Raw genomic sequence first — 24,095 nt, 5'->3', positions numbered from 1 at the left:
ACATTTCCATCTCTCAAGGATCCCAGTCCTTGCATTAAAATCATTAATTGGCTCTCTTGTTCTGCCAAAGATCTAACATGGCTCTCTTCTGAGGCCAAAACAACCCTCTGTGCCGCAAGGCAAGGGGGGGGGGGGGAACTCATCACACGGGCAGACCAAAGCCAAGCAGGGAGGGTGGCAGATGGACAGAAGTAGCTCAGAGCAGAACATTTTGGGATGTTCCCTCTAGGCCATGGAATCTTGCGAGCAAAAATTCTACTTTGTGAGCTACTGGCATTAAAGTTGTGAGCTGCTGCATAAGTTAGTTTGCTCTGGGGCTATTTTTTCTGAGCTAAGACAAAAATGTGTGAGTTGGAGGCCAAAAATCTGTGAGCTAGCTCACACTAACTCAGCTTAGAGGGAACACTGGTGTGGAGGTGAAAATAAATAGCTGGCAGATCATGGGGCATCAGAAGAGCAGAGTCCTTACGAAATGTGGAGAAGCAGACTTCTTTGGGAGCCAAGACAGCCCATTCTTAGCCACAATGCCAAATAAATTAGGGCTAGAGGTAGGGCAGGCACCAGAGTTCCAGGCACCCTAGGTCCTGCCCCTACTCGGGAAGGAGAGGGCAGGGCAGTGGAACTGCCACCCTGCCCCACCCCACTGCTCTCACCTTCCTGGGTCTGTGCAGACCCAGGAAGGTGAGAGTGGGGGGGGGCATGTGCTGTCCTCAGAGCCCACCTTCCCTTGCAAGCAGAGCACACACCAGCACGCCCCCCACCACCACCACTCATGTCTTCCGCAGTCTGTGCAGCCCTGGGAAGGCGAGAGCAGCGGGGCGGCACATGCTCTCCTCTTGCAAGGGGAAGCAGGCTCCAAGGAGAGAGCACACCACCTCACAAACAAACAATTCTCCGTTCCTCTCAGCTTTGTCTCTCCAGAGTACATAAGAGCCTGAGAGCTTGTTGGAAAGCTGCCCTGAGCCCATTAGGCAAGGGCAGGATATAAATGCAATAAAATAAAAAAATAAATAAAAACAACCTTCACACTTTGGCTGGGCTTCAATTCTAGTAAGAACAACAAAACACAGGCACTGGCTTACCTTCCAAATTCCAGACTGAAGTCCCCAAGTCCCACCCCCAGAGGCCTTTGAGGTGGCTACACTACTAAAGAGGATCTTCCTTGAGAGACTCCTGATCCTTTGCTTGGCACCAAGACTGGATGGTTTTGCTCCCCATTCCCTTTTAACTTTTGCCAGGCAGACTGTCAAGCCCTGATATTCTCAATAATGAAGTCCTTTGTTGTTTTCAAATGAACTGTTTTATTCAGGAACTCAAAGGTGCTCCACTTGACAGAGTCAGTGGAATTACTGAGATACAAAAGGTTACATGCTTGCTATCTCGAGTATCATAAAACGTTACTAAAGGCGCTTCATTTGAATCTTAGGTTCAGAGGTTAAAGCAACAACTGTCAAGTCTTAGGTTCAGAGGTTAAAGCAACAACTGTCAAGTCTGTGTATAACTCTGGCTCAGTCAAAGCGCATTCTGGGTAGAACCAAAGTATATTCAAATGCTGCTAGCTTAAACTTCCCATTCCCCCCTTCCTTTTGTTATGTAGTTTTGCTTTGAAATGGAAAGATGTGAAAGTCTTATCTGTGCCTTCTCAGGCTTGGCTCGGAAGGGAGTCAGGAGTCTACTACAATCAAGGCCAAGCAGGCCTAAGAACGAATTGGTAACATCAATGTGTGAATGTTCCCTGCATAACCCCCCCCCCTTGGTAGGAATCCCTTTGAAGTATCCCATATATGCTTGTATCTACTGTATGTTCTTCAGTCTTTCAATATTGGCCTAGCCTCAAGTAACAGTATCAATAAACTTGTTTCTTTGTATCAACGACTCGTTATTGAATCTGCCGACTTGACAACAACTATCTTTCCTACTACAAAAGCATTCTCACACTATACCATGAAAAGGTAAGCGAGCCTGTGAATTTGGGGAGTACATCCTTGATACACAGCAGGACCTTCTGGTATCATAAACATTCTGCTGCCAGATGGTAGTGTCTACATGTCTCCTAGGTTGTAAATAATGGACACTGGTCAGGGCCGTGGTCCTGCTATAGTTAGCTAAAATAACGGGGCTTGACATACTGCCCCCCTCAGGCTGGCCTCCGAGGTTTATGAGGATGTTGTTTGTAAAACTGCTTAATTAATAATGGAGTTTTTACGTCCGCTTCTGCCACCCACTCGTTATGCAACAGTGAGAAATGCTTCCATCTGATCAAGAAATGCAAAGTTCCCCTTTTCAATTTAGCATCTAAAACCTCCCCCACTTCGTTATGATTCTGGTTCGCAACAGGGATTGAGTCCAGCACTGACAGACTCAACGCATTGCACCAGGGTCTTTCTGGAGTAAACTAGAACAAAAAATAGGGTGAATTTTACCAAACATCTTAGGTAGATCTAATTCTACAGTCACTTTATTTATAATCTGTTTTATACGAAAAGGTCCCAAGTATTTGTACAACAGTTTCTTAGATGGTTGCGGGAGTGGTAAGTTTTTTGTAAACAAAAATACTGTGTCCCCTACTTTAAAATCCCAAGTTGGAGAATGGTTTTTGTCATAATGTTTTTTGTACGCTTCCTTGGCGGCATCCAAGTTTTCCTATATGTTTGTCCAAGCCCGCCCTAATTTAGTCCACCATTGTTCAAAAGAAGAGGGGGGTTCCCTCGGGTCCCTTCCAGTCAGCAATGGGAACGGTTTTCCCTCATAGCCATTAACTACTAGGAAAAGATTGGTTTTTGTAAAGCTATGCACACTGTTATTGTATCCATACTCCGTGTATGGGAGCAACTCTGCCCAATTAGACTGTTGATGATTTACAAAGCATCTTAAGTACTGTTCTAGCACCGTGTTTGTCCGTTCTGTCTGTCCGTCCATCTGGGGGTGGTACGCGGAACTAAGCCCCTGCTCTATGTGGGTTAGTTTGCAAAACTCCAGACAGAAGTTGGCAATGAACTGCACTCCTCTGTCGCTAATAAATTTTTCCAGAAATGAATGGAGCTTCACAATGTGTTGGAAGAACAAATGCGCCCATTTTTTGGCAGTAGGTATTTTAGAGCAAGGGATGAAATGTGCTTGTTTCAAGGTGTCTACCACCACCAGGATTACTGTTTTCCCTTGTGAGGGAGGCAGCTCCACAATGAAATCCAATGACACCACCGACCATGGTCTAGTAGTGGTTTCTAATGGTTGTAAGAACCTGGGGTGTTCCCCCCCCCTCCCATCGTTTGGCCATGATGCAAACTGGGCATGGAGCCACGTATTCAGAGATGTCCCTTTAAATGAACAGCCACCAGAATTGTCCATTTACCAAATGCAATATTTTTACAAAGCCCTGCCGTCTTGTTGTCATGGCAATACTGCAATACTTCTTTCCGTAGACTTTCAGGCACATATAGCTTATTTTCCTTATACCAGTAGCCTCTTTCCCCTCTCCTGACTCCTTTTGGCCTGGTGTTCCCCTTTCTCTACCTCCATTCTTTACCTCCATGGCCGCTCTGCAGTCTGAGTGGGTTGAAGGAGACCAGGGGGTTTCCCACCACGCTTTTTTGCCATTATAGGCACTGGGCAAGTTGTTACAAATTCTGAAATGTCTTTTTTCATTTGAGGCCACCAGAATTGTCTATTAACCAGGTGCAAAGTCTTTACATAACCGAAGTGGCCAGACAGTTTATTACAATGACAGTGTTGTAATATCTCTTGCCTCAGTGCTTTTGGCACATATAGTTTTCCATCATGATACCAAAAGCCCCTGGTCCCTTTAGTTAATCCTTCTGGCTTCCCTTCGCCTTCTCGTTCTGTTTCTTCTATTAGTCTATTACCCCCCCACACACACACACGGCTCTGGCATTCCTTTTTTATTCCCTGACCGGGTACTCACGGCTCCAGCTACCAAGCTGGGGGGAATGATGGAGTCCACCACTTCCTCCCTCTGACTCTCGTGCTGGGGCAACCTGGATAGCGCATCAGCTAGGAAATTCTTTGCCCTGGGAATGTGTTTCAGAGTGAAGTCGAACTTTGCAAAGAATCCCGCTCACCAAATCTGATTTCAGTTAATTTCTTCCAACCAGTCAGCACTTCTAAGTTCTTATGATCAGTCCAGATCTCAAATGGCACCCTCGCCCCCTCTAGCCAGGACCACCATGTTTTCAGTGCAAAAGTTACTGCAAACGCCTCCTTATCCCACACTGACCAGTTGCGCTGCTCTTGTGAAAATATTTTAGAGATGTAGGCACACGGTCGCAGTCTCCCTCTTTGCATTAATATGGCTCCTACGGCCACATTGGAGGCGTCGCATTGGACAACAAAAGGCTTAAGTTCATCGGGATGGCTTAATACTGGTTCGCTCGTAAACAACCATTTAAGTTTCTCGAAGGCTTTTTGGCAGGCGGCAGTCCATGGCAAGCCCCTTCCCGGAAACTCTGAACCCAAGATAGTCGAGTTCGGTTTGATGGAACTCGCACTTGGATAGTTTAACAAACAACTTGTGCTCATACAGGGTGGAGAGCACCCTCCTCACTATCGGTATGTGGGAGGTCAGGTCTTTGGAATAGATAATGATGTCATCCAGGTTTTCTTGAATTACAGTCCACCCCTTTCCCAGCATCTCCCACCACTGCTGACAAGAGGAGGGGGGGTTGGTTCTATTGTCCTCGGGCAACAGGGGGAATGGTTTTATCTTCAAAGAGGTCTTATCTTCAAAGAGGGCATTCCTGCATCTGTTAGTAAAAGCGAAAGAAGAAAGGTGGGGGCTGCTACTTTGATGTGCTCACATTTTAGCTTTGGGTTAGTAACAACTCTACAATCTAAATTCTATAATATAAAAGTAACAATTCTAAGATCTGGCTTCTGTACAATAGAATGGTTATACAATGCTTGACAGTCAGAATGTGAGAATGCCTGTTAATTATTTTCTATTGCTAATAAACCTGTGTCAAAAAGAAGGCATTTCTTTCCCAGAAGTTTTTCCTGTCCAACTAATTTACCTTTTAACATGTAACATAAATATATATATATATATATATATATAATTCTAGTTTGCCATTAGGAAAAAATACATTAAAATATAGTGGAAGATGGGTTTAGTATATGTAATGAGATAAACAGCCAATATCCCTTCTTTGAGTATGTCAATACAAAAGCATTATTCTGATACACTATCCTAAAAGAGAAATACATTGGAATACTGTGATATATCACCATACTTGGTGAAAGTGGGTTTAGCATATGTAATGAGATAAAAAAAAAAATCTCTGTTCAGTCCTGGGGAGGTGTTTGTTCCAAGTTTCATAATAGTTTGTAATGGAGCAATTCCCCTCTTCATTCTTTTCTTGAAGTTCTGAGAGTGGATTTAGCATCTGTAATGAGATAAAAAAACAATATCCCTGTTCAGTCCTGGGGAGGTGTTTGTTCCAAGTTTCATAATAATTTGTAATTCAGCAGTTTCTCTCTCCATTCTGTTTTTGAAGTTCCTTTGCAGTAAAACAGCTACTCTGAGGTCACCCATTGAATGCTTTGAAGGTTAAAGTGTTCCCCCACAGGTTTCTCAGTTCTGTAATTCCTGATGTGTGTCCATTTAAACTTTGGCGGAAAGTTTGTCCTGTTTGCCCTATGTAGAGATCTGACGGCCATTGTTGGTATTTAATGGCATATATAATGTTGGAAGATGAGCAAGTGAATGAGCCTGAGATGGTGTAGTTAATGCTGTTAGGCCCAGTGATTATGTTGTCTGGGTGTATGTGGCAGCAAAGTTGGCACTTGGGTTTATTGCAAGCTCTGGTACCAGTGTCCACGCTCAGATTAGATGTTGTATTGTTGTGGGTGAGGAGTTGTTTGAGATTAGGGGGCTGTCTGTGTGCAAGAAAAGGTTTACCCCCTAGTACTTTTGAAAGAGAGCTGTCACTATTCAATAGAGGTAAGTTGGTGATGATACGTTGAACTGTTTTCAGTTGAAAGTTGTGTGTGACCACCAGTGGTGTTCTGTTATTGTCTTTTTGGGGGTTTGTCTTGTAAGAGGTTTTCTCTGGGTATCATTCTGGCTTTATTAATCTGTTTCCTGATTTCATCAGGTGGGTACTTTAGTTCCAAAAAGGTTTGTTGTAGATCCCTCAGGTGAGAATCTCTGTCAGCAGGATTGGAGCAAATGCGGCTGTAGCGTAGAGCCTGGCTGTATACAATGGACCATTTGGTATGTTTGGGATGGTAGCTGGAGGCATGCAGGTATGTTTGTTGGCCAGTAGGTTTCCGGTATAAGGTAGTGTCTATGCATCCATTGTGTATTTTAACAGTGGTGTCTAGAAAATGTATTTCTTGCATAGACTGGTTCATTGTCAGGTTGATGGTGGGGTGAAAGTCATTGAATGCCTGACGAAATGTATCCAGGGTTTCTTTACCATGTAGTCCAGACCATAAAAATGTCATCAATGTAATGCAGGTATAAGGTAGGTAGGAGTGGGTGGGAGTCTAGGAAGCATTGCTCCAAGTCAGCCATGAAGATGTTAGCATATTGTGGGGCCATGCGGGTGCCCATGGCTGTACCGTTGATCTGTAGGAAAAGTTCATTGCCAAATCTGAAGTAGCTATGGGTGAGAACAAAATGGCACAGTTTGGTGGCAAAGTCAGCTGTGTTTTTATCAGAGATTATATTACTTACAGTTTGTAATTCATCTCGGTGTGGGATGTTGGTATATAAAGATTCCACATCCATGGTGGCTAAGATAGTGTTCTCTGGTTTACAAGAATCTTAAAAGAATATGGCTTAGAGAAGTTTAAAGTTGAGTGGGGGAAATTTCAAAAATATGTTGAAAAGCAATGGAAGGTAAAAGGACACGTTGATTTTTGACAATAGTTGAATTTTTGTGGAATAATAAATGGACTAAAGTTATAAAACGAGATTAAGTGAACATATTTTTTTATTTTTTCTTCAACTCTTTCTTTTGACAAGGACTGAAAGATAAGAATGAAGATGGATTATAACTATGTTATATGGGTTTTTTTTTCTTTTCTTCTTGTTTTAAGGGTTTTTTTTATGAAGATTCTTTAATTGATAAAATTACCTTTTATTTTAGCAATTTAAGGGGGGGAGGGAGGAGAAAAAAAATGTAATGTATTTGTATTAACTTTTTAATAATAGATGATGAATATTATTACAATATATTGCAGAATAATAACAATTGGTTTAAACTAAAAAAAAGATAGTGTTCTCTGGAAAGTTGTTCAAAGATTGTATTTTCCTCAGAAAATCTGTAGTATCACGAACATAACTGGGAGTACTGGTGCCATAGAGTCTTAGAATAGAGTCCATATATCCAGATATCCCCTCAGTGATGGTGCCTATCCCCAACACAATGGGACGTCCGGGTTGCCTGGTTTGTGTATTTTGGGTAGAAAGATAAAAAGTACCTGGTCGAGGTTCCTGTGATGTGTCTGACAGGATCTGTTCCTGAATACTCAGAGCAATTCCTTTGTAATCTTGTTTAGTTCTTTTTTATATTCCCGTGTGGGGTCTGAGTCAGTGATTTGTAAAATGAAGTATTTGAGAGTCGTCTTTGAGCCTCCTTGATGCAGTCTGATGTGTTCATTATGACAACAGCTCTTCCTTTGTCTGCCTCTTTAATTGTAATATCCATATTGTTCCTGAGACGTCTATGGCCTTTCTTTCAGCATGGTGAGATTCTGCCTCTATCACTGGTACAACCTCAGTCCAGTAATGCTCTTGCGTGAATAAATCGCTTGAGGGTTGGGTTCATTAAAGTCAATGGGATGAAAAACAAAGTCCCAGTTATTCTCACCCTTAGTGGTGCCGTAAGTTCCACTACTTGCTGCTCAGTGCCACTCAGTGAAGTGTCCTTGTTTTCCATTGGCTCCTCTTCCTAGGACTCCTCTCCAGATTCGGTCACTAGGATAATCTTCTCGTCCCGAGGTGCTGTGGCGGTGGTGTTGCCTTTGGATGAGTCTTTTGGACATCCCTCCAGTTTCTTGGTTTTGGGAGCACTGGGCTTCGGAGTAAGGGGGGGCCTCAAGGTCTCTCCGGGCAGTTTGCGGGCTAGGTGACTCATGTCTCCACATCAGAAACAGTGACAGGGAGTGGGGGTTTTTGCTTCCCCCTCCCCAGTTCCGTTTTTTTCCCTTCTAGCTTAGCCCCAGACTGAGGACTCACGTCCCCCCTCTCCCCCCTGCTGCTGGCACTGGAGACCCTCTCTTTTCATGTTGGTTTCCACTTCTCCTACTAATTGGGACCCATCCTACTAGTGTTATAGGTTGGGCTTGCTGGAGGGCTCAAACCAGTACGCTCGCTGAAGTTGAGGAACTCAAAGGTGCTCCACTTGACTGGAACTGCTCTGTCTTCATCTGTTCATTCCACCCGTGTATTTTGGCGGCATTTGCCAGAAATTCCGAGGCATATTCTCTCACTGACCTGGACTCTTGTAACATGTCACGAAGTGTGGTCAGGGCCCAAGTTTCTTGTAGTGGATCTTCATACCAGATTAAGATTGCATGGAGGAATGCCGCCAAGGTATCTAGCTCTGGGCTGCAGGTCTTGTATAGACTCATGTACCATCGTTTTGCAGCTCCTTTCATTTTCGAGCCAGCTAATCACTTTGTTGAACTCATTGGGGAACATATGGCCTCAATAATACATGACGCTGTTGGCTTGTATAGTGAAGCACTCAACTTCTTCGGGGTACCCATCGAAGGTGGGTGTCAGCTCCCAGCCACGTCCATAGTCGGCTGGAGGAGGAGGCGACAGCAGCAGCCGTCCCAAAGGCTGTTGTCCTCCCACGGGTACTGGGGGATTCAGAGCCTGCTCAATCTGCCTCCTCACCTCCTGTGCCATGAGTGCACTGTTCGCTCTCATCTCTTTTCCTGAGATTGCGTGCCATCTCAAACCTCATGAGTTGGAGAAAATCCCTCGGGTTGGGATCTTGGTCCTCATTTTCCTCCTTGGGGATCGGATCAGTACCTTGGTCTTCCTGGCCATCACTTCCGCTCATTTCTGATGTCTCCTGGTCTCCTTCTTTCCCTGCCCTAGAGCGTAGGGGTGGTATTTCCGGGATTGCCTCTCTTCATCCCGGGCTGGTGTCCATTAAGTTCGTGGACCAGCGTGGGCCCCAATCCAGAGCAGTTTGGTGTAGTGGTTAAGTGTGCGGACTCTTATCTGGGAGAACCGGGTTTTGATTCCCCACTCCTCCACTTGCACCTGCTGGGATGGCCCTTGGGTCAACCATAGCTCTGGCAGAGGTTGTCCTTGAAGGGACAGCTGCTGGGAGAGCCCCTCTCCAGCCCCACCCACCTCACAGGGTGTCTGTTGTGGGGGGAGGAAGGGAAAGGAGATTGTGAGCCGCTCTGAGACTCTTCGGAGTGGAGGGTGGGATATAAATCCAATATCTTCTTCTTCCTTTGGGGTGATGAATAGCTGCTGTATGTGCAGGGGGGAGCCTCTCCCAACCTGCCTCCATGCATCTAGCAAGTGCCACGGGGGTTGCTCCGGCTCCTTGATCTTTGGTGATCGTGATTCTACTGTGTTAGGGGCTTCTCCGTTGCTAGTGGTCTTTTCCGCCATGGCATTAAAAAGTTTCTAAATTCGGTTAAGTCCCAAAGTGCAACTAATTCTACAATGTCAAGCCCTGATATTTCCAATAATGAAGTCCAATAATAACAACAACAACAACAACTTTTATTTGTATCCCGCCCTCCCCGCCGGAGCAGGCTCAGGGCGGCTAACAACATTTCATACATTAATTATACAATCATTAAAACTACTACATTAACAGTGTAATTAAAATTCTAGTTAAAATTCTAAAATTAATAAAAATTAATAACATATATACTGGTGCTATGAATTACGTTTACGTTTATGATGGCGAGTTCTTTAGCAGTTTCCCTCTTATTCAGTGAAGGCCAACCGGAAGAGGGTAGTCTTGCAGGCCCTGCGGAACTGTTCAAGGTCACACAGGGCCCGCATTTCCTCTGGAAGTTGGTTCCACAGGCGTGGAGCCATAGCAGAGAAAGCTCGGTTGTAGGTGCTTTGCAACTTCACCTCTTTCGGCCCGGGGATGTTCAGCAGGTTTTTCCCAGCTGACCTCAGTGCTCTCTGGGGTTCATACGGGGAGAGATGGTCCCTAAGGTAGACAGGTCCTCAACCATATAGGGCTTTAAAGGTAATAACCAGCACTTTGTAACGAATCCGGTATACAACTGGCAGCCAGTGCAATTCGCGCAGCCCAGGCTGTATGTGGCCCCACATTGGGAGCCCCAACAGCAATCTAGCCGCCGCGTTCTGCACTAGCTGCAGCTTCTGGATTTGGTACAGAGGCAGCCCCATGTAGAGGGCATTACAGTAGTCAAGTCTCGAGGTGACCTGGTTTAATGAATAATGAACTGGTTTATTCAGGAACTCAAAGATGCTCCACTTGACAGAGTCAGTGGAATTGCTGAGATACAAAAGGTTACATGCTTGCTATATAGAGTATTATAAAATGTCACTAAAGGCACTTCATTTGAATCTTGGGTTCAGAGGTTAAAGCAACAACTATCTTTCCTACTACAAAAGCATTCTCACACTATACCGCGAAAAGATAAGTAAGCCTGTGAATTTGGTGAGTACATCCTTGATACACAGCAAGACCTTCTGGTATCATAAACATTCTGCTGCCAGGTGGTAGTGCCTACGTGTCTCCTAGGTCATAAATAATGGGGACTGGTCAGGGCCATGGGCCTGCTATAGTTAGCTATAATAACAAGGCTTGGCACAGAAAGGATGGCATTGACTCCATGTGACAGGTCTTTTGGGCAAGGTAGCCACCAGCTAGCACTCTCTTCAGGGCTCCTTGCTGCATCCTCACCTTTCTCTTCTGCTTCCTTTCGGCCTCCAAGACAGGCAGCAACAGGACTTCCTTAAAATCAACCTTCAGGTAGGCAACATGTGATTAACTTAATAATAATAAAAAATATTATTTATATCCCGCCCTCCCCACCAAGGTGGGCTCAGGGTGGCTAACAATATTTCATAAAATTATACAGAGTTTAAAATCACATTAACTTTAAAACATTCCAGTTAACCAAGTATTATACAGATTTCCAGGTGCTAATTCCATTTATAAATGATAATAGCGAAAGTCACCCAACAGCGGTCTCTCAGCCAGCAAAGGCCATCCTGAAAAGGGTGGTCTTGCAGGCCCTGCGGAACTGGTCAAAGCACCGCAGGGCTCGTACTTCTTCCGGGAGCTGGTTCCATAGGTGTGGAGCTGCGATGGAGAAGGTCTGTGTACGGGTGTTTTGGTTTAGCCTCCTTTGGTCCAGGGATAGTCAGCTGGTTCTTCCCTGCTAACCTCAGTGCTCTCTGGGGTTCGTATGGGGAGAGACGGTCCCTCAGGTAGGCAGGTCCTCGGCCATATAGGGCTTTAAAGGTAATAACTAGCACTTTGTAATGAACCCGGTAGGTAGCTGGCAACCAGTGCAGTTCACGTAGCCGCGGCTGTATGTGCTCCCACTTCAGGAGCCCCAATATCAGCCTAGCCACCGCGTTCTGCACCAGCTGCAACCTCCGGGTTCGGCACAGAGGCAGCCCCATGTAGCGGGCATTACAGTAATCCAATCTTGAGGTGACCGTTGCATGGATCACTATTGCTAGGTCCCGGCGCTCCAGGAAGGGAGCCAACTGCTTTGCCCGCTTCAGATGGAAAAACGCCAACTTAGCAGTGGCTGCTATCTGGACCTCCATTGATAGTGAAGGCTCCAGTAGAACTCCCAAGCTCTTGACCCGGTGTGCCGCTTTCAGAGGCACACCGTCAAAAACCGGGAGAGGTATTTCCCTCCCTAGGGCACCGCGACCCATGCAAAGGACCTCTGTCTTCGTTGGGTTCAGCTTCAGCCCACTCAGCCCAAGCCAAGTTGCCACGGCCTGCAATGCCAGGTCCAAATTCCCTGGAACACAGTCAGGCTGGCCATCCATTAGCAGATAGAGCTGGGTGTCATCTGCAAATTGGTGACACCCAAGCCCATACCTCCGGGCAATCTGAGCAAGGAGGTGCATATAGATATTAAATAGCATCGGGGAGAGAACTGCTCCCTGCGGCACCCCACAATCAAGTGTGTGCCTCTGGGATAGCTCACCCCCAATTGCCACCTTTTGTCCCCGACCCCCGAGGAAGGAGGAAAGCCATCGTAGGGCTAGCCCCCCAACCCCTATGTCGGCGAGGCAGTGGGTCAGTAGCCGATGGTCGACCGTGTCGAATGCGGCCGACAGATCTAATAACATCAGCACCGCCACACCGCCTCGGTCCAGATGCTGCTGGAGGTCATCGACCAAGGTGACCAGCACTGTCTCTGTCCCATGAACTGGACGAAAGCCGGACTGGCAAGGGTCTAGGATGGAAGCGTCATCCAGAAAACCCTGCAACTGCAATGCCACTGCCCTCTCAATAATTTTACCAAGAAACGGTAAATTAGAGACCGGTCTGTAATTTGCCAATTCGGCCGGGTCTGCTGTACTTTTTTCAGGAGGGGACGGACCAAAGCCTCTTTCAAGGGTGTTGGAAAATGCCCCTCAGAGAGGGATCTATTTATGATGTCCCGTAAAGGACATCTAAGCTCCCTTTGGCAAGATTTAATCAGCCAAGAGGGGCAAGGGTCCAAATCACAAGTTGTTGGGCGTGCAGAAGAGAGAATTCTGTCGACTTCCTCCAGGCTGAAGCGATCCAGAGCGAAATCGGAAGACAGGCACGGAGCCTCTAGTTCCTGTACTGTATGCAATGTGATAGGCAGGTCCTGGCGGAGCGACGTGATTTTATCTGCAAAATATTTAACAACTTAATGCAATAAGAAACCCACAAAAGCAACTGGCAAAAGGTGATGACCAGCACCCTGCTGGGCTTAATTTATCCTTTAGTTGACTGACAATGGGACCTGTTATTGTGCCCAATTATATATTCTACAGCAACCAGAATGATATGAGACACTTCCCGGTGGGAATCAATTACAGGCAGACTCTGCTTTCAGGCCAGCAACCTTAGAGGAGAAATTATGGCCGGTCTGTTTATGGCTGGGTTTGTTTTCCACCTATTGTTACCAAACTTAGATCCCTCCAACTCTCCTGGCAAAATGCTGACTGCAAAAGAGAGGAAAGAAGGAAGGACCAGACTTTAATTACTTATTTATGCTAATTATAGCCCCCCCCTTTCTCACAACATTAGTAGCAGTAACAATAACAACAATATATTAGAAACAGGAAACCAGCCAGGGAGGCAGTGGGGCCCTTGGATGACCAAGGGGTCAAAGGATTACTGAAGGAGGATAGGGAAATGGCTGAGAAGCTAAATGAATTTTTTGTCTCAGTCTTCACTGTGGAAGATGAGAAGTGTTTGTCTGCTCCGGAACCACTTCTGTTGGAAGGGGTGTTGAAAGACCTGAGCCAGACTGAGGTGGTCCTACAACTGATGGACGAATTAAAAACTAATAAGCCACCAGGTCCGGATGGCATACATCCAAGAGTTCTGAAAGAACTCAAAGTTGAACTTGTGGATCTTCTGACAAAAATATGTCATCTTTCATTGAAATCTGCCTCTGTTCCTGAGGACTGGAAGGTAGCAAATGTCACCCCCATCTTTAAAAAGGGTTCCAGAGGAGATCCGGGTAACTAAACTACAGGCCAGTCAGTCTGACTTCAATACCGGGAAAGTTGGTAGAAACCATTATCAAGGACAGAATGAGTAGGCACATTGATGAACACGAGTTATTGAGGAAGACTCAACATGGGTTCTGTAAGGGAAGATCTTGCCTCACTAACCTGTTACATTTCTTTGAGGGGGTGAACAAACATGTAGACAAAGGAGATCCAATAGATATTGTTTACCTTGAGTTCCAGAAAGCTTTTGATAAAGTTCCTCATCAAAGGCTCCTTAGTAAGCTCGAGAGTCAGGGAGTAAAAGGACAGGTCCTCTTGTGGATCAAAAACTGGCTAATTAATAGGAAGCAGAGAGTGAGTATAAATGGGCAGTCTTCACAGTGGAGGACAGTAAGCAGTGGATTGCCGCTGGGCTCAGTACTGGGTCCCATGCTCTTTAACTTGTTCTTAAATGATTTGGAGTTGAGAGTAAGCAGTGAAGTGGCCAAGTTTGCAAATGACACTAAATTGTTCAGGGTAAGAACCAGAGAGGATTGTGAGGAACTCCAAAGGGATCTGTTGAGGCTGGGTGAGTGGGCGTCAACATGGCAGATGAGGTTCAATGTGGCCAAGTGCAAAGTAATGCACATTGGGGCCAAGAATCCCAGCTGCAAATACAAGTTGATGGGTGTGAACTGGCAGAGACTGACCAAGAAAGAGATCTCGGGGTCGTGGTAGATAACTCACTGAAAATGTCAAGACAGTGTGCAATTGCAATAAAAAAGGCCAACGCCATGCTGGGAATTATTAGGAAGGGAACTGAAAACAAATCAGCCAGTATTATAATGCCCCTGTATAAATTGATGGTGTGGTCTCATTTGGAATACTGTGTGCAATTCTGGTCACCGCACCTCAAAAAGCACATTATAGCACTGGAAAAAGTGCAGAAAAGGGCAACTAGAATGATTACAGGTTTGGAACACTTTTCCTATGAAGAAGGTTAAAACGCTTGAGGCTCTTTAGCTTGAAGAAATGTCGACTGCGGGGTGACATGATAGAGGTTTACAAGATTGTGCATGGGATGGAGAAGGTAGAGAAAGAAGTACTTTTCTCCCTTTCTCACAATACAAGAACTCATGGGCATTCAATTAAATTGCTGAGCAGTCAGGTTAGAACGGATAAAAGGAGGTACTTCTTCACCCAAAGGATGATTAACATGTGGAATTCACTGCCACAGGAGGTGGTGGCGGCTACAAGCACAGCCAGCTTCAAGAGGGGGTTAGATAAAAATATGAAGCAGTGGTCCATCAGTGGCCATTAGCTACAGGGTGTATATATATGTATATATATAAATTTTTGGCCACTGTATGATACAGAGTGTTGGACTGGATGGGCCACTGGCCTGATCCAACATGGCTTCTCTTATGTTCTTATGTAATCTCCATAAATACTAATATATAGGTTTTCAATCCACTCAATTGCAGCTGGGAGAGTCCAAAGAGCTCTGTCACATCTCCCTGGAAGCACAATGTTCACATTCCTGTGACAGATAGAAAATCGCATTCATGCCCGGGTATTTTGCCACATTTAAACAGGCCTGCATTGCAACAACTGCACAACTGCCAAAGCCTGTTCATATTATATCAGGCGTTTCCCATGCTTTACATGACAGATTAAATCCTGCGGGCCCCTTGTTGGTGTTTGTCAGGTTATGGATATCAGGTGGAACTGACTGCATTCATGTTTGCAACTATTAATTCACTAGATCAAAATTCTGTGGTTTCAGGATTTGTGCAGATCTTATCTTTGGGTGTTGAGATCATAGTCTGAATAGGCCCATGTCAGCCATGTCTTTGTGGATGGGCAACTCTCTGTTTCTATGATCTTTCTGTATTCATGAAGAAGAGCATCTCGTTTTAAAAGATGCAAAGGAGCGATGTGGCACAAGATGAGCAGCCAATAGATCAGAATCATAGAATCATAGAGTTGGAAGAGACCTCCAGGGTCATCTAGTCCAACCCACTGCACAATGCAGGAAACTTACAAACACCTCCCCCTAAATTCACAGGATCTTCATTGCTGTCAGATGGCCATCTAACCTCTGTTTAAAAACCTCCAAGTAAAGAGAGCCCACCACCTCCCAAGGAAGCCTGTTCCATTGAGGAATCACTCTAATGGTCACGAAGTTCTTGTTGAGCTGGAAACTCTTTTGATTTAATTTCAACCCACTGGTTCTGGTCCTACCTTCTGGGGCCACAGAAAACAATTCCACACCATCCTCAAGATAACAGCCTTTCAAGTACTTGAAGATGGTGATCATATCACCTCTCAGTCGCCTCCTCTCCAGGCTAAACATCCCCAGCTCCTTCAACCTTTCCTCATAGGACTTGGTCTCCAGACCCCTCACCATCTTTGTCGCCCTCCTCTGGACCAGCTCCAGCTTGTCTAAATCCTTCTTAAAATGTGGTGCCCAAAACTGAACACAATACTCCAGGTGAGGTCTTACCAGAGCAGAGTAAAGCGATCACATGATCTGGACACTATACTTCTGTTGATACAGCCACCGCATAACACTGTTGACTCATGTTCAGCGTATCATCCACGAAGTCCCCTAGATTTTTTTGGCACATACTACTGCTAAGACAAGTCTCCCCCATCCTATAACCATACATTGGATTTTTCCTACTGAAATGCTGAATTTTAAATTTTCCCTGTTAAAATTCATTTTATTGATTTTAGCCCAATTTTCCAGCCTGTCAAGGTCATCCTGGATCCTGTTTCTGTCTTCTACTGTATTTGCAAACCCTCCCAATTTAGTATCATCGGCAAATTTAATAAGCATTCCCTCTATTCCTTCATCCAAATCATTGATAAAGATGCTGAACAAAGCAGGTCCCAGGACAGATCCTTGAGGCACTCCACTTGTCACTCCTCTCCAAGAGAATGAGGAATCATTCACAAGCACTCTTTCGGTGTTATCTGTCAGCCAGTTAGAAATCCACATAACCGTTCAAGGTCCAAACCACATTTTACCAACTTGTCAACAAGGATAGTATGTGGAACCTTATCAAAAGCCTGTCAGAACTTGTAACTTTCCTATGTGCTGTTAGCCAGACCAACTCCATGTTGTAACCTGATACTAACCCATGCTATGCTGTATAAACAACTAACACCAGACCCCAGAACCTGGCAATATTCTGTGATCACTGAAGGGTAACCGATAGCCTAGGGCCCACATCTGCAGGTGGCCTTTTGAAGCCAAGCCGCTTGGCCTTCACAGCAGGGAAGCATCCTCCTTCCTGATAACAGAGCCTGGGAAGGAGACACTTGTCTGCAATCCGTGTGAAAGATGACTTTATGGTATCTCTTCTGACTGCATAAAATGTAACCAAATGCCAGTACTGGCATTACTGTTATCTCGTACCTCCAGCACTATAGTTCTCAATAAAGATCCTTTACTTTGTAACCAGTTTGGGAATCGTCTGAAGTTCTTCAAGTTCTGACAAAGCCTTACTGAAATTAAGATAAATGATGTCTACAGCATTCCCCTGATCCAGCAAGTTAGTCACTTTCTCAAAAAAAGAAATCAGGTTAGTCTGACGTGACTTGTTCTTGAGAAACCCATGCTGCCTCTTAATAATCACATCCATTCTTTCTAAATGTTCCAGGACTGACTGTTTGATGATTTGTTCTCAAACTTTTCCGGGTATAGACGTCAAGCTGATGGGTTGGTAGTTACCCGGATCGTCTTTTCCCCCCTTCTTGAAGATGGGACAACATTTGCCCACCTCCAATCTTCTGGCACCTCTCCTGTTCTCCAAGAATTCTCAACAATAATAGCCAGGGGTGCAGAAATTACATCCGCAAGCTCTTTTAGAATGCTTGGATGCAATTCATCTGGCCCTGAGGACTTAGTTTCATTTTAAGAAATTAGGTGTTTATGTACTACCCCTATGCTGATCCTAGATTTGAACTTCATACCCTCCTTATATGTTCTGTTTTTGCCATGTTGAGCACCGTTTCCCTCAAAAGAGAAGACTGAGGAAAAGTAGAAACTGTCCCTTCGCCAGGGCTCAGAGAGGACAGCTAGTGTCCTGGCCCCACATGGCACCTGGGGTTTTTTGGCCACTGTGTGACACAGAGTGTTGGACTGGATGGGCCACTGGCCTGATCCAACAGGGCTTCTCTTATGTTCTTATGCCCACTCTAGGAAGTCTGCCACATTTGCATCTTAGCCTTCCTCCAATAAGTGCAAGGTGACTGTGTGGTTCTCTCCTCCTCAGTTTTACAGTCAGAAGAACAACCTGGCAAGGTAGAGAGAAAGTGACAGGCCCAAGATGTGCTGCTTAGCTTAATCGCTGAGTGGAGATCGAAACTGAGGGATTCTGACCTTTTGGTGGGGCATGGAGGGCTCCTGGAATGACTTCTGCTCTACAGAGATCTGTTTGTCTGGAGCAACTGGCAGGTTTAGAGTGTGGCCTCAGCAGGGACAAGCCCTCTCTCCTCCCCAAATCCCTGGGGATTTCTGGAGCTGGAGTGGGCAATCCTATTGGGCTCCAGGCCTTCCACACCTGAGCCCAGCACCTGACCCACATGACTCTGCTGCTACTGGCCATTCTCAGTCCTCATGTCACCCCATGAAAGAGAGGTGTGACTCTCTAGACATTTGTGCCCACTTGCACCTCCCTGAAGTGCCTCCACGCCCATCGCAGCAGCTTCCCAAAGCCCCTGCCTCCCACACCTCGCCCCTTCTTCTTCTAGGCAGGCATTTCCCCTTCAGACGTTTGAGTGGAAAATGCTGCCTGGCTGCAGCCCACTTATGGTGACTGGTAGGGCCTCCAAAGAAAGAGAGGGGCGGGGGGGGGCTTATCATGGCCTGCCTCTGGGCCCCCTCCTCAGTGGTCTCCCCTCCAAGGACCACTCAGGGCTGACCCTCCTTCACTTCCAAGATCTGACATATTCAAACTGGCCTGCCCCCAAAATGCATGACATGTCATAGAATCATAGAGTTGGAGGGGACCTCCAGGGTCATCTAGTCCAACCCCCTGCACAATGCAGGAAACCCACAAATACCAACCCCAAATTCACAGGACCTTCAATGCTGTCAGATGGCCATCTAGCCTCTGTTTAAAAACCTCCAAGGAAGGACAGCCCACCACCTCCCGAGGAAGCCATGTTGTTTCATGGCTGCATCTGGAGGAGCCAGAAAGCTGGCTATATCACAGATGGTAGTTTAAAAACAAACAAACAAAAAACTGAAGGGGCTTCCGGTCTGAGTGTGCCGACAGAGCTGCATCCCTCTGACTAAGGGGGAATTTTATTCCTTTGTTCAGGGTAGTAAAGACCCCTCCAGGGATCTCTGCCCACCAATATCAGTCAGATAGTGGACCAAGATAACGTCAAATACCTTCAGTCGTAGATCTCGGCTGAAATTAGGCAATTAAACCTGCCTTCTGGAAGCCTTGAAGATCCGGCGTTTAAGAGGGAATGTTTTCTATCATCTACAAAGGATTAAAAGCCAAAAAATTGGCTTAAGCCTGTCGGACCTCATTCACTTTCAGGACTGATTTACAACTTAATGAACAGAAAGGCCGAAGTGCAAGAACATAACAGATAAGGTACTTTGATTTATATTTCTGCTCCAGGACTTTTCTAAGCTAATCTAAATGACAGTGAGAATTACAAATAATTGAAACTGATGCGAAACAGAATGAAGATAAGGGTCTGCCTAATTTGGATTCTTTTAAACTAAAAACTTTAATAGAACTTGAAAAAGAATGAAATTGTTTTGAATACCTGTGGCTGATGACGCAGGCGTTTTCGCTTCTCACTCTACACTGGTAATCAACATAACAAGCTCCAAAGGCTGCGATACTTGGTGGAAGAGAACTGAGCAATTTAAACCAGGAAGTAAACCTTGCTGGCCAATGAAAAAGACTGTGACAGTTGAACCAGGAAGGAATGAAGACCAAGACCAAGAAAGTCCTCACTAGGAACTTCTTTTAACCATAGAGAAACAACGATCGCCATTTTGAAAGGGAGGAAAATTGCCAAATCTGTTAAAATCAATATCTCAGCCCAGGAAGGTAGGAGAAAGACGAAATTAGTCTTGTTTTAAACAGCATGTTCTAAGCTATTGGACTTGGTGTTGGATTTTGATTTGGAGACTTTTTAAGTTTTGGTGAGGTTTTTATGTCAGAAGGAAGGGTAACCCGTGCAAGGGCTCATTCTTTTGACAAAATGCAAAGCCAATTTGATTCCTTGGAAGCCAGGATGATGAAAGGGGTGGACAAAATGTTAATGGCCCTTAAAAAAGAACTTTAAAAAGATATTGGAGATCTTAGAAAAGATGTTGAGGACTTAAAAGATGAACTGGGTATGATCAAGGACAGAGTTAAGGGTGTTGAAGAGAAAGTAGATACACATGCTGTTACCCTCAGCCGCCCTGAGCCACCTGGTGGGAAGGGCGGGATACAAATTACAAATAAACTAAACTAAAACTAAACCCTTCTAAAACTCCAAGAGAAGGTCACAATTCATGATTGCAGATTAATGGAAACACAAGTGCGTCTGAGAGGACTACCTGAAGGGGAAGGGATGAATTTAATGGATTATTTGGTGAAAATCATAGCTGAATACTTAGAAGAAGATCCTGAAAAATTCAGAAGTATGCTGGATAGTGTCTACAGAGTTAACTCAGCATATGCAAAGGACAAAGGTCTACCAAGAGACATTGTTATAAAATTAAAGTCTCAAGACATAGCAAGAAGAATTCTAAACAAAGGTTTTCAAAAAGCTTGGATAATAGAAGGGAGTAGAGTTAAAATAATGAAAGAGCTACCAAGACAAGTGATTAACGACAGGAAGAAGTACAAGAGGTTAACAGAGAAGTTGCGTGCGGAGGGCACAAGATACAGATGGATACTACCTGAAGGTCTTGGCTTCGAACAACATGGAAAAAGGATTACAATAAAGAATGAACAAGAGATGTATATATTTTTTAAAGAGAATAAGGATTCTGCACCATAATGGAGTACAAGTTACTATCTTGGAACATAAATGGACTAAATTCACCACACACAAAAAAAGTAACATTTCATTGGATTAAAAAACAAAAATGTAATATAATTTGTCTACAGGAAGTTCATATACAACAAAAGGATTATAAATTTTTGTAGAATAAAAATTTGGGACTGGAATTTTTTTCATTGGCAGAACAAAAGAACAATTAGAACCAAAATTGATATTTAAGGACAAAGCAGGAAGATATATTGCAGTGGAAGTGATGATGGAGGCAAAAAAAATTGCTACTAGGATTATATGCGCCTAATGGAGCTTTAAAGACATTAATCGACAGATGAAATGTCATATGACCAGATCTTGATGATGGGTGATTTTAATGGGACAAATACATAGAGCAAGAGTGGAATGTAAAAAGACATTGGACAATTTTTTAATGTGAATGGGAGAAAAGAAAGACATTGATTTTTGATTGGTTAGGGGTGCCTTTTTAATTGAACTTAAGTATATAACTTCGGCGGAAGTCTAGTAATGGAGGGAGGGGGGGTTGAAAATATGTGGGTTAGAGATAGTAAGGACATAATTAAATATTGTAACCATATGCTATTAATAAAATTGTTTAAAATGCAAAAAAAAAACCTGAAGGAAACGATTCAGTGCTACAGACTGGATCCAGACTCAATTGTCTACTAATGGAAAGGGGTGTAACTTCTGCCAATTCCCACTGCAGACTTGCCATAGATCCTCGTTTTGTGCCTTATGTAGGAAGGTCAGGCCTCCCACTGACGACAGTTTAATCATAGATGAATCCTAGAGCGGTGCCCTGATGTGATTACATCATTTCATGTTTTGCATGAATCCACTGTCCCTGCCCCTGCTTTCAAGGGGTGCCATGTCATTCTCGGGGGGGGGGGGAACCCCTCATCCCCCAGAAGTAACATTTCTGAGATCCCCACGGTCTGCAGCTGGAAGAAGGCAGGAAAGTTCGATTTTGCCACTGGAAATTTTAGTCTGGATCCCACCAATTGTTTGGATGCTAGGGAAGAGAGTATGGATGAATATGTGGCTGAATAAATCCATGAATTTTTTAGTGTTCCCCAAAATGTCTAATTTTTCCCTTGGAAGAACTAGATCAAGTTTCCAAAACAGTCAGCAGCAAAGCTTTTTTTGAGCAGGAATGCACAAGAGCACAGTTCTGGTTGGTTTGGTGTCAGGAGGTGTGACCTAATATGCAAATGAGTTCTTGCTGGGCTTTTTCTCCAAAAAAAGCCCTGGTCAGCAATATGAATCTTTGCTTATGTTACTGCAATTTGGAGAGGAAACAGCACCACTGAAAGCTTTGCAGTCTGTAGACTATATCAGGGGGGAAACCCCATTAACCTCTGAGGATTAACAGTCCAATTGTGCATCTAATCCTTCTGGAATGAGTGACAGCTGCTGAGGGAGGCTGAGCCCCTTCCATACTTAGACAGAATGGCAGAGAATTCTGTAGAAACAAAATGAAGGAGAGTTTTCTCTAACCAAGAAGAAGGACTTGAGACATTTGGGAATGGCTGAGGCAGGACATCACTTCTCCAGAAATAGTTTCCATTTGGGTCTCTTCCAAAGGGCCTCAAGTGATGCAGTTTAGATATTACTTGCCTGGTGCTGTCAATGTGCCCAGCCTTTGTCAGAAAACAAGACGGCAGGTCCCTGCCTGCAAGAAACATGCAATCTGAAGGTGGCTCTAATTTTAAGCCCCATTTTGCTACCACAGGAACAAGCTTCAAGGAAGCCTCAGGCTCATCTATGCAACAGGGAAGTTCTTTCCCTCAACGGGATTCTGTTTCCCTTCAAGGCCTGAACAGCTGGAGCTGCCCACTTCCACACATCCAGCCTGCATCAAAAGGAGATGCTATTTTTCTCCAGGCCTGTTAACAACCCTCGTTCCTACATGCAAAATGGAGCCAGAGGGAGAGAGACTGCAGCAAAAGGATCTAGTAGGCTGCCACATTTGAACCAACAAATTCTAGCTTGCATGTAGGTTGCAAAGAGGCTTCTGCTCTCTTCCCAATCCCTCCACTGGGCAAGGGGGACCCACATTGTTTTCAGCATGTGTTTCTGGGTGATATGGGCAAAATGGTTTCCAGAGTTGCTTGGCTACTGAAACAACCCCTGGAACTCAAAGAAGGAGGGAAGAAGCCACAATAACCTTTTCTATCATTTCCAGATAGTCAGGAGGAATGCTGCTAAAGCCAAACTGGCTTCCAAAGCAGCATACAATTAAAAATACATTTTAACTCAATAAATGCAGGGACCAGGCAGGACAGAATGCAGCCTAGGCCAAATGCTTGCACTTTATAAGTGAGTTGTGGTCCCTCCTCCATCCATCTCTATACTTACAGTAGTCCTACATGAAGCTGACTTTTCCCAAGACAGACCATCAGTCCATCCAGCTCAGTCCTGTCTGCTCTGACAGCCAAGGCAAAGGAAGGTCTTTTCCACCCCCTGCAATTGGGTCACAGCACCCAAGATCTGGTTTATCTGTAAGAGTAGGACCCCTTCTCCACCCATATTCCAGAACACAAAGGACCCTTCCTGGGAGGCCCTGCCAGCAAGGGATGGACTGAGGGCCCCTGGCCTAGGGAATGCCACCCGCCAGGGAGCTCAGCTGGCATTTGCTGCACTTCCCTCTTAATGCCCTTTTGACTCCCGCTTTCACCAAGGAGTCTGCTTCTGGCCTCAAGACATTTCAGGCTGCTCCATGCAGCTTGAAAGCTTTTGTTTGTTTTGGGCCCTGTTTTGTACTTTAATGGCTTTGTTTTTCATGCTTGTTGCTTTATTTTTATTGTTTTACTTGTAAGCCAGTCTCCAGAGAGGCTACAGATCGACCATGGTAGCCACTAGGGAGTTATGGGGAAGAGGCAGGTCTGTCCAGCCCAGGGTGGAAGAGCTGCATGAGCCCAGCTCAGGCCTCTCCCTGTTGCCTGGCTTGGCCAGGGAAGGCTGCCTGTGGCCCCGTTGTGCCAGGCATGGGCTCTACAGTACCAGAGGGCTGCTGGCTCCTCCTCCCCTGATCAGGCACCAGCTGGGGGGGGGGGGAGAGGCCCTTCTCCAGGGCCGTTTTCCCCCCTCCCAGCCCACCCCTGCATGTATTCTTTCTAAATAAGTCCATACAATGCCGATCCCCATTCACAAATAGAAGCTACAGTTTCCTTGCTAGTGTGTGGGATCAAGGAGGGCGACATGTGCTCTCAGCTGGTCCTCGTGGGCCCAGAGAAAGGAGCCTTGGGTCTTCTAACCAAGCACAGCAGTCCACCTGCCCAGGCAAGACAAACCACCAGTTCTGATGGGGACATGATTCTGGTTGCAGAGCTCTCTGGGTTTGCCTGTTTTGCGATGAGACTCAGAACTTTGCTCACCTCTCCCCCCCCCCCCCCCGCATGATGGA

The 24,095-nt window shown here is 45.2% G+C and overlaps 1 protein-coding gene across 1 annotated transcript in view; it reads right to left on the bottom strand.

Annotated features, from left to right (window-relative positions):
* Positions 1-24,095, bottom strand: part of RAP1GAP2 (RAP1 GTPase activating protein 2) — a 382,570-nt gene that overhangs the window by 183,810 nt on the left and 174,665 nt on the right. The window lies entirely within an intron of this gene.

Source organism: Heteronotia binoei, chromosome 18 (genome assembly GCF_032191835.1).
Source record: "Heteronotia binoei isolate CCM8104 ecotype False Entrance Well chromosome 18, APGP_CSIRO_Hbin_v1, whole genome shotgun sequence".
Taxonomy (NCBI): Eukaryota; Metazoa; Chordata; class Lepidosauria; order Squamata; family Gekkonidae; genus Heteronotia; species Heteronotia binoei.
Note: the sequence above shows the minus strand (reverse complement) of the source record. Positions and strands in the feature narration are given on the sequence as shown.